Below are 15,304 nucleotides of genomic sequence, written 5' to 3'. Positions count from 1 at the left end.
GGGATTTTATTTTTTTGCATTTACATGTCCTTTAAACCTGCTTTGCAACCAAATTTGTGTACACTTTCTATTTTGATAAAGCATTTTTACATCAAGCATAATGTATTTATGCTAATACCTCAATTACACACAGGAAATATTTCTTTTTGATATAATTGGTTCTTCCTGTCACAGAAATGTGCCACATGTAGAAAACCTACTAATTAAAGCAAAGTTCACAAGTGAAACTTTCCTGACATTACTTTTGACACTATTGCCTACAGAGTTAATGCATTTAATTATTTTGCGACCAACATTTATTTTATCTATTTTATTTCTTTTAAAAAAACATTGGTGAGACAGAAATAATCAACTAATTACTCATATTTTTAAGTTTTGAATAACTTTTTTCAATTCTTAACACAGTTACAAAATACAGAAATGTCAGGAAGGAAAAGCCATTTGAGGTGACATTAAAGACTTAAATATATTTATTTGTTTTTAATTTTAGACAGGATACTTCCTGCACAACTTCAAAAAAGGCAAATTAAAGGTATAAACTATTTTCTTTTTATCATTATTTATCCCTCTGAGAAAAGCCGCCAAAACACAATGCTACAAGTGTCTTTCTTCTAACGTTATATGAAAAAGTTTTATAAAAAAAAAAAAAATGCCCCAGGGTGCCACAAGGTTATTAAGAGAACCAGAGCTACTTAACTGCTCAATGAAAACAAGTTAATATAGAAAATGTCACGCAGGTAAATGCATTGCCAAATGTAGTTGATGGATTGGGCTTTAAAACAACTTAAAATTAGTAGACTGAGAATTTCAAGGTAAAGTGAAATTAATTAGAGTCTGTGTTAGAGAAATAAAAGTTTCCTTTTCCAGCACAATATGCAGAATATCCTTCTTTTCTGTGATAATTATAGAGGGAACACTAATATTGTCATCATGTTATATGTCGCTTCCTCCATTGTATTATTTCTGCCAATGGCATGCAAACCAGCTTCAACTGCCATGTCATGACAATGATTGTTTTATCAAAACTATTAAATCCACTCAAATAAATGCAAGGTTACTAGGAAAAAATGAACTCTAGCAATTAGATTGCTGAAATTACAATTTGAAGAGCTTCTAAATAAAAAGCTAAATAACTAAAAAAACACACAAATAATAAAAAATGAAAACCAATTTTTAGTACAGCATGCTAAAAAAAAAAAAAAGTCTGAAATTAAAAAAGTCTTGGTTGGAGAAAGAAAAGTGTCATTTTCCAGCACAATACACATAGGGGATTATTTATCAAAATCCAAAAATATCTCATTATTTTCTGCAATCTACTTTGACCAAATCCACACAGGTTATTTATCAATACATTTTCATGGAAATTTTCTGAGCGGGAAAAAACTCGAAAATGTGAGAAATTTGAATTTTATGAATCTTTGGGATTTTCCTCCTGAAAACTAATATTTTTTGGGATTTTTGCCCTGAAAACCACAAAATCTTTGGATTATTGCAAGAAACCCAGTGCAGATCAGGATATCTTCGGGACTTCTCCCATTGACTTATAAACAACCTTGGCAGGTCTGAGATGGGAATCGAAAGCATGGCCTTTTGGATCTGGGGCACACACTCGAAGGACTCGGCTATTCAGGAAGCCCCCTTTAGGAATGGACCTCAGGTTCGTATTGACTTTATCAGGCAGAAGATGGACTTCTGGCACTGCCAGTTAATGCAGAGCCACAAGGCAACAATCGGTTATTACATTCATCTGGAACTGCTCCCAGCAGCTAAAGCTCCTGTTTTCTGCCCGTGGAGTTCTGAGCTCAAATCCTGGGTGGGTGATTTTCCAAACATTTCAGGGTTCTTTATGCCCGTACAGAACCCTCTATTCTATGCAGGCTGCATTCAAGAGCGACTGCTACTTTGGAGTTGTCAAAACCAGCATCCCCACCTGGCTGTTCTATGGCACATGCAGCAAACCCCCAGGTTTCTTACCGCAAAGGGCCTGGCGTGCAAGCTCCACGGGGTACATTTCGGCAGAAGTTGCCTTTTCTTCGGGATACATTAATGAGTAACCAATATTTACCATTCGTTAAATCACCAAAGCTTCCTTTGCTAATCAGCTTTTTTCAAGCTTTCTACAGAACCCTGTCTTTGTTAAACATGGTCTAGCCAAATTCTAGCCCTTATCATACCAATGGATCCACTAGCCTTACTCCTTAATCAAATTGGGGACATTGCCCCCTCTACAGCAGAAAAACATTTGCTAACTTACCTGTTTATAAAGGCATAAAGATTCATTGTCATGAAGTGGAAATCTAACCTACCACTCCCATCCCAATAGCTTGACCTGGTTAATCAATACCTCCTCTTATACAGAACTACATTTTACAAATGAGAACGTCCCAAATTTTTTTAAATATTTGGTCAATCTGGGTAGATAAACACCTTCCAATGGCACAGGTATAATCCTCATGTATACATAAGACATGGAGTACTTTCCATTTGTTCCCCTTGTTTTCCCCTTTTCTTTTTCTCTTGATACTCCATTACCCTTGCTTTTACTCACAAGTCAATAAAAATGACAGCAGGTTGATTTTATTCAGTTTATTAAAGGCTAATTTTACACCATCTATGGAAAAGAAGCAAGGAAGATTCAAATGTACAAAATACTTTTAAAGCATAACATAATGTGTAGAATGGTGCTTATTGAATCCTGTAAACCCTTTGCATTCACCTGTAAGCCAACTCCATGCTGAATACTTGCTAGAGATTGTCATAATTGCCTGGCTGCCTAACTGTATTGTTTTGTTTTGGTGGTTTTTTTTTATAGAAAACAAAAAAACTCAATAAAAATAATTGTAGAAAAAAAGATATTTATGACATCAATACATACAAATCAAAGTGAAATTACAGATAAAGAATTTCCAGTCCCCATATGGGTGTTAGAAAGGAGCATCCTCCTAATTGCGAAGAACTTTGTTTTGCTAAGAAAACATGCTTTAGTATGTTTATTATGTTTCTTAGTTTATAGATTCAAAATGGTACTATATCATTCACAACTTTGCCCTCCCCCTTGTTATTCCAGTATGAAAGAGAAATCACTATTTTGTTTGTTTTGATGTTTTCAAAATAAAGTATCATAAATCTGTCAAAACGCTTTATGTAGTGAAACAAACAATTATCTGTGACCCACAGGGCAAATACCTTCGAATATTCTATGTTTTGTATATAACAACTGTTATACACCCAATAACTTCAAGGTCAGCCATTCTTTTTATTTATTGAATAGTAACGAAAGAAGATTTTAATGGTGCAGCACATTATGATACTGATAGCAATAAGTCCAGAAAATGCTCAGAGGTTTATGCAAATATCTCAACATTATACACTTTAAAACACATGGAGAGCACTGAACCTTCATTTAATAGAATTTATGTATTTTTCAGCAGTCTTTAATAGCCACTTACAAAGGTATTTTCAGACTGCCAAAAGTTAGAGAAAATCTAGTTAGCGCTGGTCTGCTTTAGGCTTCAGGCATTTATCATGCAATATTAGTATTAAATATGAATAATATTTTGACTTTTAAATATACTGATCTTCATCTGAAAGCTTCAAGTTTTTAGTTGTGCCACGGTGCAAAGCTTAAAATGTGTATCTACAAAAACACCTCACTGAAAAAATTTGCAATGTTCCAGTATAACCATTAGCCTCAATACTGGAGCACCTAGCAGGTCTAAAGCCTTAAACTAACTATTATGAGGTAAATGGCTGCTTAATGCTCATATTTTTTGCTCAAACTGCACAGCTGACAAATGGATGGGGTGTAAAAGAATGGCCATACCATGACTGTGTGACACTGATATGGATACATAATGGACACAAATTTTAGAAATGGACAAAAATATTGCACCAGTATTAGTGCTTAAATCATAAGATATCAGCACATTTTGTATGTTGGAAAATATATAATTAATTAAGGCTTATTATTTTATGCACATGGCCTACAACTTACACTATTACACAAATGAAAAAATGATATAAGCTTCATCTCATGGAAATAGTTCTGAATATATAATCAATTAAATGTCCCCTTTCTAAAATATTCAAGTTATTCTTCACTATCCCTCTCTGAGCTATCTGTCTTTTTTCATTCTTTCTTTTTTCAGAAGTCATGGTCAGATATTGATTGAGAGGTAGGTATAATACATCTTTTTGGGGGCTCACTTTCTTAGTAGATGTATTAGAGTCAACTCAAATAACCAACTCCAGCACAAGCAACATCTAAAAAAACAACTAACACAGGAACAAATCCTGCATGTAGAAGGAGATATTGCTGGATATTTTATAGGCAAATTAGCCCCCTCCCCAAAAAGTCCATCAAAATCTTACTCGTACTCCTGAATGAAGAGATAATGAAGAGAGACAATGAAGAATAACTTCATTGTTAGTGATGGGCGAATTTTTTCGCCAGGTGTGAATTTGCGCGATTCGCCGCCAGCAAATAAATTCGTGAAACGGGCGCAAAGATTCGCTTGCGAAAATTTGCCGGCGTCAAATAATAATAAAAAATGAGCATTTCGCGAATTTTTCTCCGTTTTGCAAATTTCGCTGGAAATTCGCAAATTGTTCATTGTTTCTGAAACAACTATTCATTGTTCCAGAAACAGCACAGAATTTTTAATTTATATATTTAGAAAGTTCAGTGAGATAAAGCTTATATTAGATTTTTAATTTTTCGAGATAGGTCCTCTTTAGATGCTAGAAGACCTAGTTCTACCACCAATAGAAACTTTACTTTAAGACACAAAAGAGCTCAAAGCCCAAAGTGCAATTTTGGACGTCACCATGTTTTTCTACTCACAGTGCTGAAGAATATCTCAGCGATACAATGCAGAAAAGGGAAAGAAAAATATTTGCAAACGCATACACCTCGCATCATCATCATGTCAGTTTGGTATGTGATATATTTTAAACAGTATGGGGTCTGATCATCATGCTGAGTTTTAAAATTGAAACAAACTACAATATATATCTGGAGTAAATAAAAGGCGATATTATGCATGGAAACTTCTCATGAGTAAAAACAAAAAGTGACCATGTTAACTTCAGAAAGAAAAGGTTCACTAAAAAAGGTTGTCCTGCTATTCTTTAACCTTTTTTTAATGTGCTCACGTTGTTTCTTTTATCATTTCAAACATGCAAAAAGAGCAGTGTCCCAAGTGACCTGTTCTCTACCCAGAAAGAGCAGGAGTTCTCTAGCACTCATTAATAGAATCTGTTATAAAGTAAATAACTAAGCCAAACATCTTTAATCAGAATTTAGTAAATTCAATGGAATCTAATCTAAGATCTAAACCTTTAAGATTTCTATGTCCCACTTCCTTTTTCATAACTCATCATCTAATGGCTGCAGCGTCATTTTAATCTGTGACAGGTCCCACTCCCTTCCCTCTGCGATAGGCCTCGATGGTTCCATACTTAGTGATGACAGACGCACCTTTGCATGCCTAAACAACACATTTCGTCTATTTTTCCATATTTCCAATGTATTCTATACATATTTTTGGTTTTACTGGTACACTGTATAAGGTATTTGTTTGTATGCTATTTATTTCTATCCCACAACTTGGGTCCCTTCACTTTCTCCTGTTTACAAACTGACGCAATAAATAAATAAGCCTGAAACAAACAGGGGTTTCTTCTTAGCTGGACCAGAATCTAAAAGTCAAAGTCAAAGTAAAGACCACCTACTTAATCTTGAAAATGCTATGGGCTCACCCATGTCTCCCATTGTGGTGAACCTTTAAGTGTTTAAAGTAATGAAAATATAGGGGGTTATTTATCAAAAGTCACATTGTAGAGTTTTTTTATACCTCAAATGGTTTCTAATTTAAGAAAAAACTTGAATGGAAAAAAACTTAAATCAACGAGTTTGGGGTTAACAATTAACTGAGTTAATCTAGTTTTTGGTGGAAAAAAAACTTGAATCACTTGGATTGAGTTTTCTCCAAAAAAAACTTGAACATTATGAAGGCTATTAAAATCTTCAAATAGTTCAAGGGGCCTCTGCCATTGACTCCTACATGACCTGAACAGGTTTTAGAAGGTGTATTTATGGGTTTGAGCTATTTCCAGGGTCAGGGTATAATAAATATAAAAAATAATTTGTGGAAAACGCATCTTGAACTTTAATAAATAACTCCCATAATGTACTGTTGTGCTGCTCTGGTACAACTGGTGTGTTTGCTTCAGAAACTCTACAATCTTTTATATAAATAAGTTTCTGCATGGGGGCAGCCATTCAAAGATAAAAAAGGAGGAAAGGCACAGGATGCACAGCAGATAACAGATAAACTCTGTCGTATTCATTGGATTATTTAGAATGTATCTGTAATCTACTGTGTATCCTTAATTTGAAAGACTGCCCTCATGGCTACATAGCAGCTATATTTAAGCTATAGTTGTGTTTCTGGAGCAAACACACCAGTTTTACCAGTGTAGAGCAATAGTACATTACTTTAAACCACTTTCCTTTTTTTGGTATTTCTGTTCCTTTAAGGAATTGAAATGAGATAATTGATTGCTAAATTATTAATTTAGAGAACTAGCTAATTCCTGAGTCCAAATAAATCCAAAAAAAAATCCAAAACTGCACTGCATACTCCAGATGAGGCCTCATCGGGGACCTATAAAGAGGCATAATTATGTTAGTAGCCACAGAATGACACTGTCCAGAATTAGACTTGTTAACTACAAAAACCCCTAGATCCTTCTCATTTAAGGAAACTCCCAACACACTGCCATTTAGTGTATAACTTACATTTATATTATTTTTGCCAAAGTGCATAACCTGCATTTATCAACATTGAACCTCATTTTCCAGTTTGCTGCCCAGTTTTCCATTTTAGACAAATCACTCTGCAAAGTAGCAGCATCCTGCATGGAACCTATAGTTCTGCACAATTTAGTATCATCTGCAAAAATAGAAACAGTACTTTCAATGCCCATCTCCAGGTCATTAATAAACAAGTTGAAAAACAAGGGACCTAGTACAGAGCCCTGTGGTACTCCACTAACAACACTGGTCCAATTAGAAAATGTTCCATTTACCACCACTCTTTGTAGTCTATCTTTTAGGCAGTTCTCTATCCAGGTACAAATACTATGTTCCAGGCTAACATTCCTTAATTTAAGCAGTAACCTTTTGTGTGGCACTGTAGCAAATGCTTTAGCAAAGTCTTAGTAAATCACATCCACTGCCATCCCAGAATCAAGTTCCCTGCTTACCTTCTCATAAAAAGAAATTAAGTTAGTCTGGCAAGATCTATTACGCATAAAACCATGCTGGCACAAACTCATAGTATTATGATTTGCTATAAAGTCCAGTATCTTATCCTTTAATAACCCTTCAAAAAGCTTTCCTACTACTGACGTCAGACTAACTGGCCTATAATTTTGAGGCTGAGAATGGGATACTTTTTTGAATAGAGGCACCACATTAGCAATTCGCCAGTCTCTCGGCACTATGCCAGACCTAAATGAATCCTGAAAAATTAAGTAAAGAGGTTTGACAATCACAGAGCTAAGCTCGCTAAGTACCCTGGGATAAATACCATCTGGCCCCTGACCTTTGTTTATCTTAACATGTTCTAGTCTTTTTTGAATTTCCTCATTTGTGAACCATGCATCATTAGTTGTATTTCTAGAATTGGGACTATAAAGAAGTAAACCTTCAATAACTGGTTCCTCATTTGTGTAGACAGATGAAAAATATGAATTCAGAATCTGCGCTTTTAATTTGTTTTCATCAACCAGCTGACCCCCCCTCTGAAACTAAAAGTCCCACTCCTTCCTGCTTCATTTTTTGAATGGTGTCTGAATGATACACACGTTAGGTGATAGCTAGGGGGAAGGAGCAGTGTCCTATTTATCTTGTATCTTGATTCAATCCCATGTGTAACAGCATATAAATGGTTACATTAGTCACTAGTAAAATGGCTAGTAATCTTTTTACAACTATTGATGGGCAAACCTTACCCAATTAGCTGAAATTTCACCCAAAAAAAATACTACTGCATTGAAGTCAATGGATGTGCAACTTTTTTATAATTATACATTAGAGTTTATGGGTGGTTTTTTTCTGTGACGAACCGCTGCAAAATATTTTCCTCATCCCTAGTTACAGCCCTTTGAGGCACTGGTGCCCTTCTGTCTGCTCAATGGAAGCTCCATATTGTATTTTCTGTCTTACTTTGTCTACTTCTTTACATCTACAGTCCAGAACTCTCTTTCTGAGAGGGGAGTGCAGAAAGTATATTCCTGATGTTTATCTGTGTGTCCTCAGGGGACAGAGGAGTCTCACCAGTCTCTGGCACAAAAGGTTGTGAAGCCCATAGAGATTTCAAACCCCTAAGGAAGAGGAAATATATTTTACAAACTAAGGGAGGCCTATAAACCAACACCCATCACATTAAGGCCCTTTTGACACAGAATCATCAGCCCCACTGAATTTGTGTAACCTGGTAGACCAATAATATCAAGGACTGTGGTATACGAGCCTGTATACTGTTATCTGTGGAACACTCTAGGTAGATTCTGCCAGGTGGTGGCACTAACCTATTGAACCTACAGTATGCTTAAAGTAACACCAAAATCTTATGCGACTTAATGATTGATATTACTAGAAAATGTCATTGATGACTTCTAAGTTCTCTTTTCTGATAAATATAATACCCTGTTATGGCTTATTGGTCAAGAGGTCCCATTACGGGTGGTGGGCGGTGGGTCCCGTATAAGCTCATCATAATCGGTATTATAGTGCTTCTCAACAGGTTGCAGCCTTTCTGTCAGGATGCAAAATTCAAAGTTACAATAAAGTAGTACCTGGAGAGCACGTTCTGTATTCAAATCATCATTCTATGCTTATTGCAGAAAAAATCATGAGCAACATATTTTGGGAGGAACACGTAGGACTACATATATACCTGTAAATGCTCAACTTAAGGTCTCACAACCAGGTGTTGATTTAAATCATGTTTTAATTATTTTTCTAATATGCTAAATAAAACAATGTTCATCAAGGGTAAAGCTACTGTACCTGCTGTTGATGTTATTCTTTCAATATTCTATCAATATTAATCAATTTATTTAAAAGTTACATTGTTTTAAGATATACTATGTTTCCCCCATCAGGATACATTTTGTATACCTGTCTAATTATAAACATTTTATAATTTTGGCTATGCAATACAGTAAGAGATTAAGTAGATATTTCAGGAGAAAGATTGCAATAAAATGTACGGTGGCAGTGCTTGAAGATTGTATGTAATTTCTTTCATTCATCCCCTGGATCAGCATATGCCACTGAAATGTCAAATCATTATCACTATTCTCTGTATAGCAACCTTTCTGCATTCAGCAATAAATGTATTTATCAACCAAGTACTTGCAATGATACGATCTATCCCATTTCAGGTAACTAAGGGAATTTATTTACAGCATTAAATCTTGGTTTTAGCAGGTGAATTGTGTAATTACACCTATCTGAGCTCAGGAGTTTTCTTATTATAAGTTTAACAGTTTTTAATGTGGATCTTGGAATTGGTTTTTGAAATCATGGCGCACAAGTTATATAGTGGTATTATTCATTAGCAGCACAATAGTTTTCTTTCTGCCTTGCATCTCTGATGTCTATATTCTAATTGCATAAGGGGTACCATATGTACAGTTTTGTTCAGTCAGAATGTAGAAAGTCCATGTTTTTAACTTATATGTGATTATATGTGACTAATACATTATAATAAATGTGTTGATTCAGAAACAGAGAGTGAAGAGAGAGAAAGAAAATTCTCACTTGTCTATGGAAAGAAGGAGATCTCAACTACTGTTTTTCATCAAAATTTTGGAGCTCAAACTTTCTGCTGTGTTACTGTGCCTGCCAAACCATAGTTAAGATCTCCATGCCAATAAGCAGTAGAGAGGCAAACCAAACAAGGTTAAAGTCAAAGTCATGACAATTAAGTTTTACAGACAAAATTCTCTGCAGTCATAGGTCAGTTACTTAAGGCATGACAAGGGCTTTGTATGGTGTTATGGTACATCAAGAGAATTAAGCAGCTAGAGCAGTAATATTGGCCATCTTACACATCCACTTCCTGAGTTTCTGAGTAAAGATATTGCTTCAGATCTGTTGAGATTCAACATTCTCATACATAAAGCAATCCCGAGATGATAAAATGAGACTACACATAAGCAGAAGAATCCATCGGCTTCATAATGCTCTTCAAAATGTAAATTTTTCCATTAGACAATAATGTTGCCTTGACCCAGGCATTATTGTCTTCGGTTTGTGTGTGGGTTGAGTATGATTTTAATAGATAAGTAGTGCGAATATATATACAGTATCTATATATTTTTTACATTAAAATATAATTGTCAGGCAAAATGCCAATCAAGAGAATGAATATGCTTTACAAGATTACTGTTATTCACATTAATACAAGGATATAAGGTCACTATAAAATGGAAAAGAATATAAGGTCAGCATAGGAAATGAGAAGTGTTAACCACGGGAGAACATTAGAAAGCGAACCCAGCTTAAGTGATATCAAAAACGACAGCAAGTTAATTTCAACATGCATAAAGGGATCAAAGAACAACCTAAATAATCAATCAAGCTTGCCGTATTCTATCCATTGTTCTATATCGTCTGGGGCAGGGTAGCAAACTGTCAACACCCTGTACAGAACTCAATTACCCATGCAGCTGATGCTGGCGGATAAACTGCAAGAGGATATATTTAAGTGAGCCAACAGACAATAAACAGGAAAGGGAGTTTCAACTTTTCAATTTGCACCACTGCATCGTTTCAATCAATTTATAGAAAGAAACACCGGTAACAGGAAAAGCAGAAGTAGTTTTTGGGAGATGGTAAATACTATGGCATAGAATGTATAGCTCTGTGAGGCTGATTTATAAAAAAAAAAAAAAGGGAATGTACAATTTTCTGGTTATTCTGCAATTAATGATATGACTGATAAAGGATATTGCACAATGCACAGGTCACTTTGGATATATTAAAGGGGACCTGTCCCCCTAAGAAATAATTCCAAATTTCTGTTTTATTGTGTTTTTAAGCAAAATAAACTTGCTTACATTATATAAATTATTTAAACCTTTGCTGCCTTTGGTCTTGGAATTCACATCACAGCAAGCAGGCAGCAGCCAGTTTGTGGACACTGTTATCAAGGCAAGCTTTGTATCAACCCAAAATCTTGTTTATGTGCCAGAATAAAGGATCTGATGCCCATGCCTTTACAGTGGCTACAAATTATAGATAATGAGGAGGAAGAGGGAATGGGGGGAAGGTAGTGACATCTAGGAAATGCAGAATGGAAAGTGAAAGTAATTGCCTATCCCACCTCTATGCCTCAATCATAGAGGCAGCTGGGATTTTTAAATATTAACTATTAAAAAAATGTTTTAATTTGGTTTTAATTTGAAAAGGACTTTTATTATACGCCTTTTTATAATAACATTTCTAGCCCCATGTTAGATTTCAAAATTAAATATAAAAAAAATCAGTTTGCTTTTTTGAAAATTTTTCAAATTTTTTTTGATGCGCATTTTTTTTACCCCATTAGAGTCTATGGGCATTATTTTCTAAACAAAAGTTGGCAAAAAAATGTTGCTCATCACTAATGAAAACTCAAGGACGAGATAACTTTTCTCCAAATTTAGTTTCGTTTTTTTCTCCATAGATTTTAATAGAGTTTTCACATGATAAAAAGCGAGATAATTTTTCTGAATTGAATTGCAACTCGAATTGAATATCATCCATGAGTTTTCACGTGATAAACCCACAAAGCCTACAGTTTCCATAGAACATTCTTACAATTTTGCATTTCAGTTTATCTGTGGGATCTGTCATATTAATTACACTTGCATCAAAAAACAACAGTAATAGCACAATTTATTTACGACCACTAAGGGTGCTGTTGCTACCATTGCAATGACATATTGTGGTTTACCTTGTTCTAAACGGGAAAATTGCAGCTCCTGCTTCGAAATAAAGGCAAAAAAGGGCTGTTCAATTAACACACTTAACTATAACCTTCAATTTAATGGAATAAAGGATGTGGTCTATTATAAATGGTCATATGGTCCATCTAATCCTCTACTGTGTGATTAGTATAAATTTCCTCATAGACTTCAATTGAAAAAATGAATGGAACACTTGGGCTGTGCTATTGTACTGAGGAAAAGGGTGTACTCTTGCATGCCTTTATTTACAATAAAGCACTCTCCATCTGGAAATACAAGATAAGCTTTGGTGAAATACAGCAATGTATATTTTCCCTTTGAGCTTTATTAAGTATATAAATGCATAGCATACAAACACTCTCATTTCCCAACCAGATACAAAAATTCTTATTTTAAAGTATTTTTAATTCATTAATTAAATTCAAATAATTGCATTTTTATTATAGATCATTGAAGTGCAGGTACGGGTCGCAGTAAAGGTATGACCTTTCTGAAAGTGTTTACCCGACATTAGGAAACATTTATCTATCTGAATTTGTTTTTGGGAAATTCATGCAACATAGTTTTCACCTATTTTCCTTAGCAACTATTGGTAGGAAACAATAATAAATATGGCAACATTTTCCTGATGATTTAAATTTTGTAAATTGGCAATAAATTGTCAAAAGAAAGGATTTTTTTGCCAGTCTTTGATAAATCTTGTACTTGGTGTTAACTTAACTAGTCATCATTCATGTTGAGGTACAAGAGGGGGGTTGTGGGTGCACTCCTAAGGCCATATAAAAAAATATATAAATACAATAATCCCCTGTCTAAAAAAAGAAAAACAGGGTTTTTTGTTACAAAGTTATGATCATAAAATTGATAAGCCGCCATACCACGTCAAGGTAAACCCCATACGGCGGTCCCTAACCTGTTTACCTGCGATCAAAATTTAAAACCTTGGTTTCAATCTGGACTAGATCCTCCCCTGCCACCTGCATATGCGGCTTTTGAAGGGGAGACTGCCCAGACCAACGCCCATTTAAAAAAAAAAAAAAATGTGAATGTGAAGAGACTTTGATGAAGGAAAAGTAAAGTTGTATATATAAGTGCACACTTGTGTGTGTATGTGTGTGAGTATAAGTACAGGTGTGAGTATAGATTTAGAGGGAGATGAAAAAAGAAAAGCTAAATGTGGAGTGTAATAGGTGTAATGTGTGTGGGTCTGTGCAAGTGTTACCTAGTGATAAGTGCAGCAAATATAATGAGTGTCTCACAGGCGTTGGTAATAAAAAGGCCAAAGCCTCCCCAGCCACTAGCATTTGTGGCTTTTAAGGGAGAGAAACTGCCCAAACCAAGGATTAATAAAAAGCAACAAGGACATAGGGCCACGTTAATTTAAAGGGGTGGGTATGAGGGTTTGAAGGGTATGAAGGTTTTAAATTTTGATCGCAGGTAAACAGGTTAGGGACCGCCGTATGGGGTTTACCTTGACGTGGTATGGCGGCTTATCAATTTTATGATCATAACTTTGTAACAAAAAACCCTGTTTTTCTTTTTTTAGACAGGGGATTATTGTATTTATATATTTTTTTATATGGCCTTAGGAGTGCACCCACAACCCCCCTCTTGTACCTGAAATGTAGCCGGAAGCTGTGGCTAAGCTTCATGTGGTTAGTGCACCCTCATACCCACCCTTTAAATTAACGGTGGCCCTATGTCCTTGTTGCTTTTTATTAATCCTTGGTTTGGGCAGTTTCTCTCCCTTAAAAGCCACAAATGCTAGCGGCTGGGGAGGCTTTGGCCTTTTTATTACCAACGCCTGTGAGACACTCATTATATTTGCTGCACTTATCACTAGGTAACACTTGCACAGACCCACACACATTACACCTATTACACTCCACATTTAGCTTTTCCTTTTTCATCTCCCTCTAAATCTATACTCACACCTGTACTTATACTCACACACATACACACACAAGTGTGCACTTATATATACAATTTTACTTTTCCTTCATCAAAGTCTCTTCACATTTTTTTTTTTTTTTAAATGGGCGTTGGTCTGGGCAGTCTCCCCTTCAAAAGCCGCATATGCAGGTGGCGGGGGAGGATCTAGTCCAGATTGAAACCAAGGTTTTAAATTTTGATCGCAGGTAAACAGGTTAGGGACCGCCGTATGGGGTTTACCTTGACGTGGTATGGCGGCTTATCAATTTTATGATCATAACTTTGTAACAAAAAACCCTGTTTTTCTTTTTTTAGACAGGGGATTATTGTATTATATATTTTTTTATATGGCCTTAGGAGTGCACCCACAACCCCCCTCTTGTACCTGAAATGTAGCCGGAAGCTGTGGCTAAGCTTCATGTGGTTAGTGCACCCTCATACCCACCCCTTTAAATTAACGGTGGCCCTATGTCCTTGTTGCTTTTTATTAATCCTTGGTTTGGGCAGTTTCTCTCCCTTAAAAGCCACAAATGCTAGCGGCTGGGGAGGCTTTGGCCTTTTTATTACCAACGCCTGTGAGACACTCATTATATTTGCTGCACTTATCACTAGGTAACACTTGCACAGACCCACACACATTACACCTATTACACTCCACATTTAGCTTTTCCTTTTTCATCTCCCTCTAAATCTATACTCACACCTGTACTTATACTCACACACATACACACACAAGTGTGCACTTATATATACAATTTTACTTTTCCTTCATCAAAGTCTCTTCACATTTTTTTTTTTTTTTAAATGGGCGTTGGTCTGGGCAGTCTCCCCTTCAAAAGCCGCATATGCAGGTGGCGGGGGAGGATCTAGTCCAGATTGAAACCAAGGTTTTAAATTTTGATCGCAGGTAAACAGGTTAGGGACCGCCGTATGGGGTTTACCTTGACGTGGTATGGCGGCTTATCAATTTTATGATCATAACTTTGTAACAAAAAACCCTGTTTTTCTTTTTTTAGACAGGGGATTATTGTATTTATATATTTTTTTATATGGCCTTAGGAGTGCACCCACAACCCCCCTCTTGTACCTGAAATGTAGCCGGAAGCTGTGGCTAAGCTTCATGTGGTTAGTGCACCCTCATACCCACCCCTTTAAATTAATGGTGGCCCTATGTCCTTGTTGCTTTTTATTAATCCTTGGTTTGGGCAGTTTCTCTCCCTTAAAAGCCACAAATGCTAGCGGCTGGGGAGGCTTTGGCCTTTTTATTACCAACGCCTGTGAGACACTCATTATATTTGCTGCACTTATCACTAGGTAACACTTGCACAGACCCACACACATTACACCT

Source organism: Xenopus laevis, chromosome 2L (assembly GCF_017654675.1).
Source record: "Xenopus laevis strain J_2021 chromosome 2L, Xenopus_laevis_v10.1, whole genome shotgun sequence".
Taxonomy (NCBI): domain Eukaryota; kingdom Metazoa; phylum Chordata; class Amphibia; order Anura; family Pipidae; genus Xenopus; species Xenopus laevis.
Note: the sequence above shows the minus strand (reverse complement) of the source record.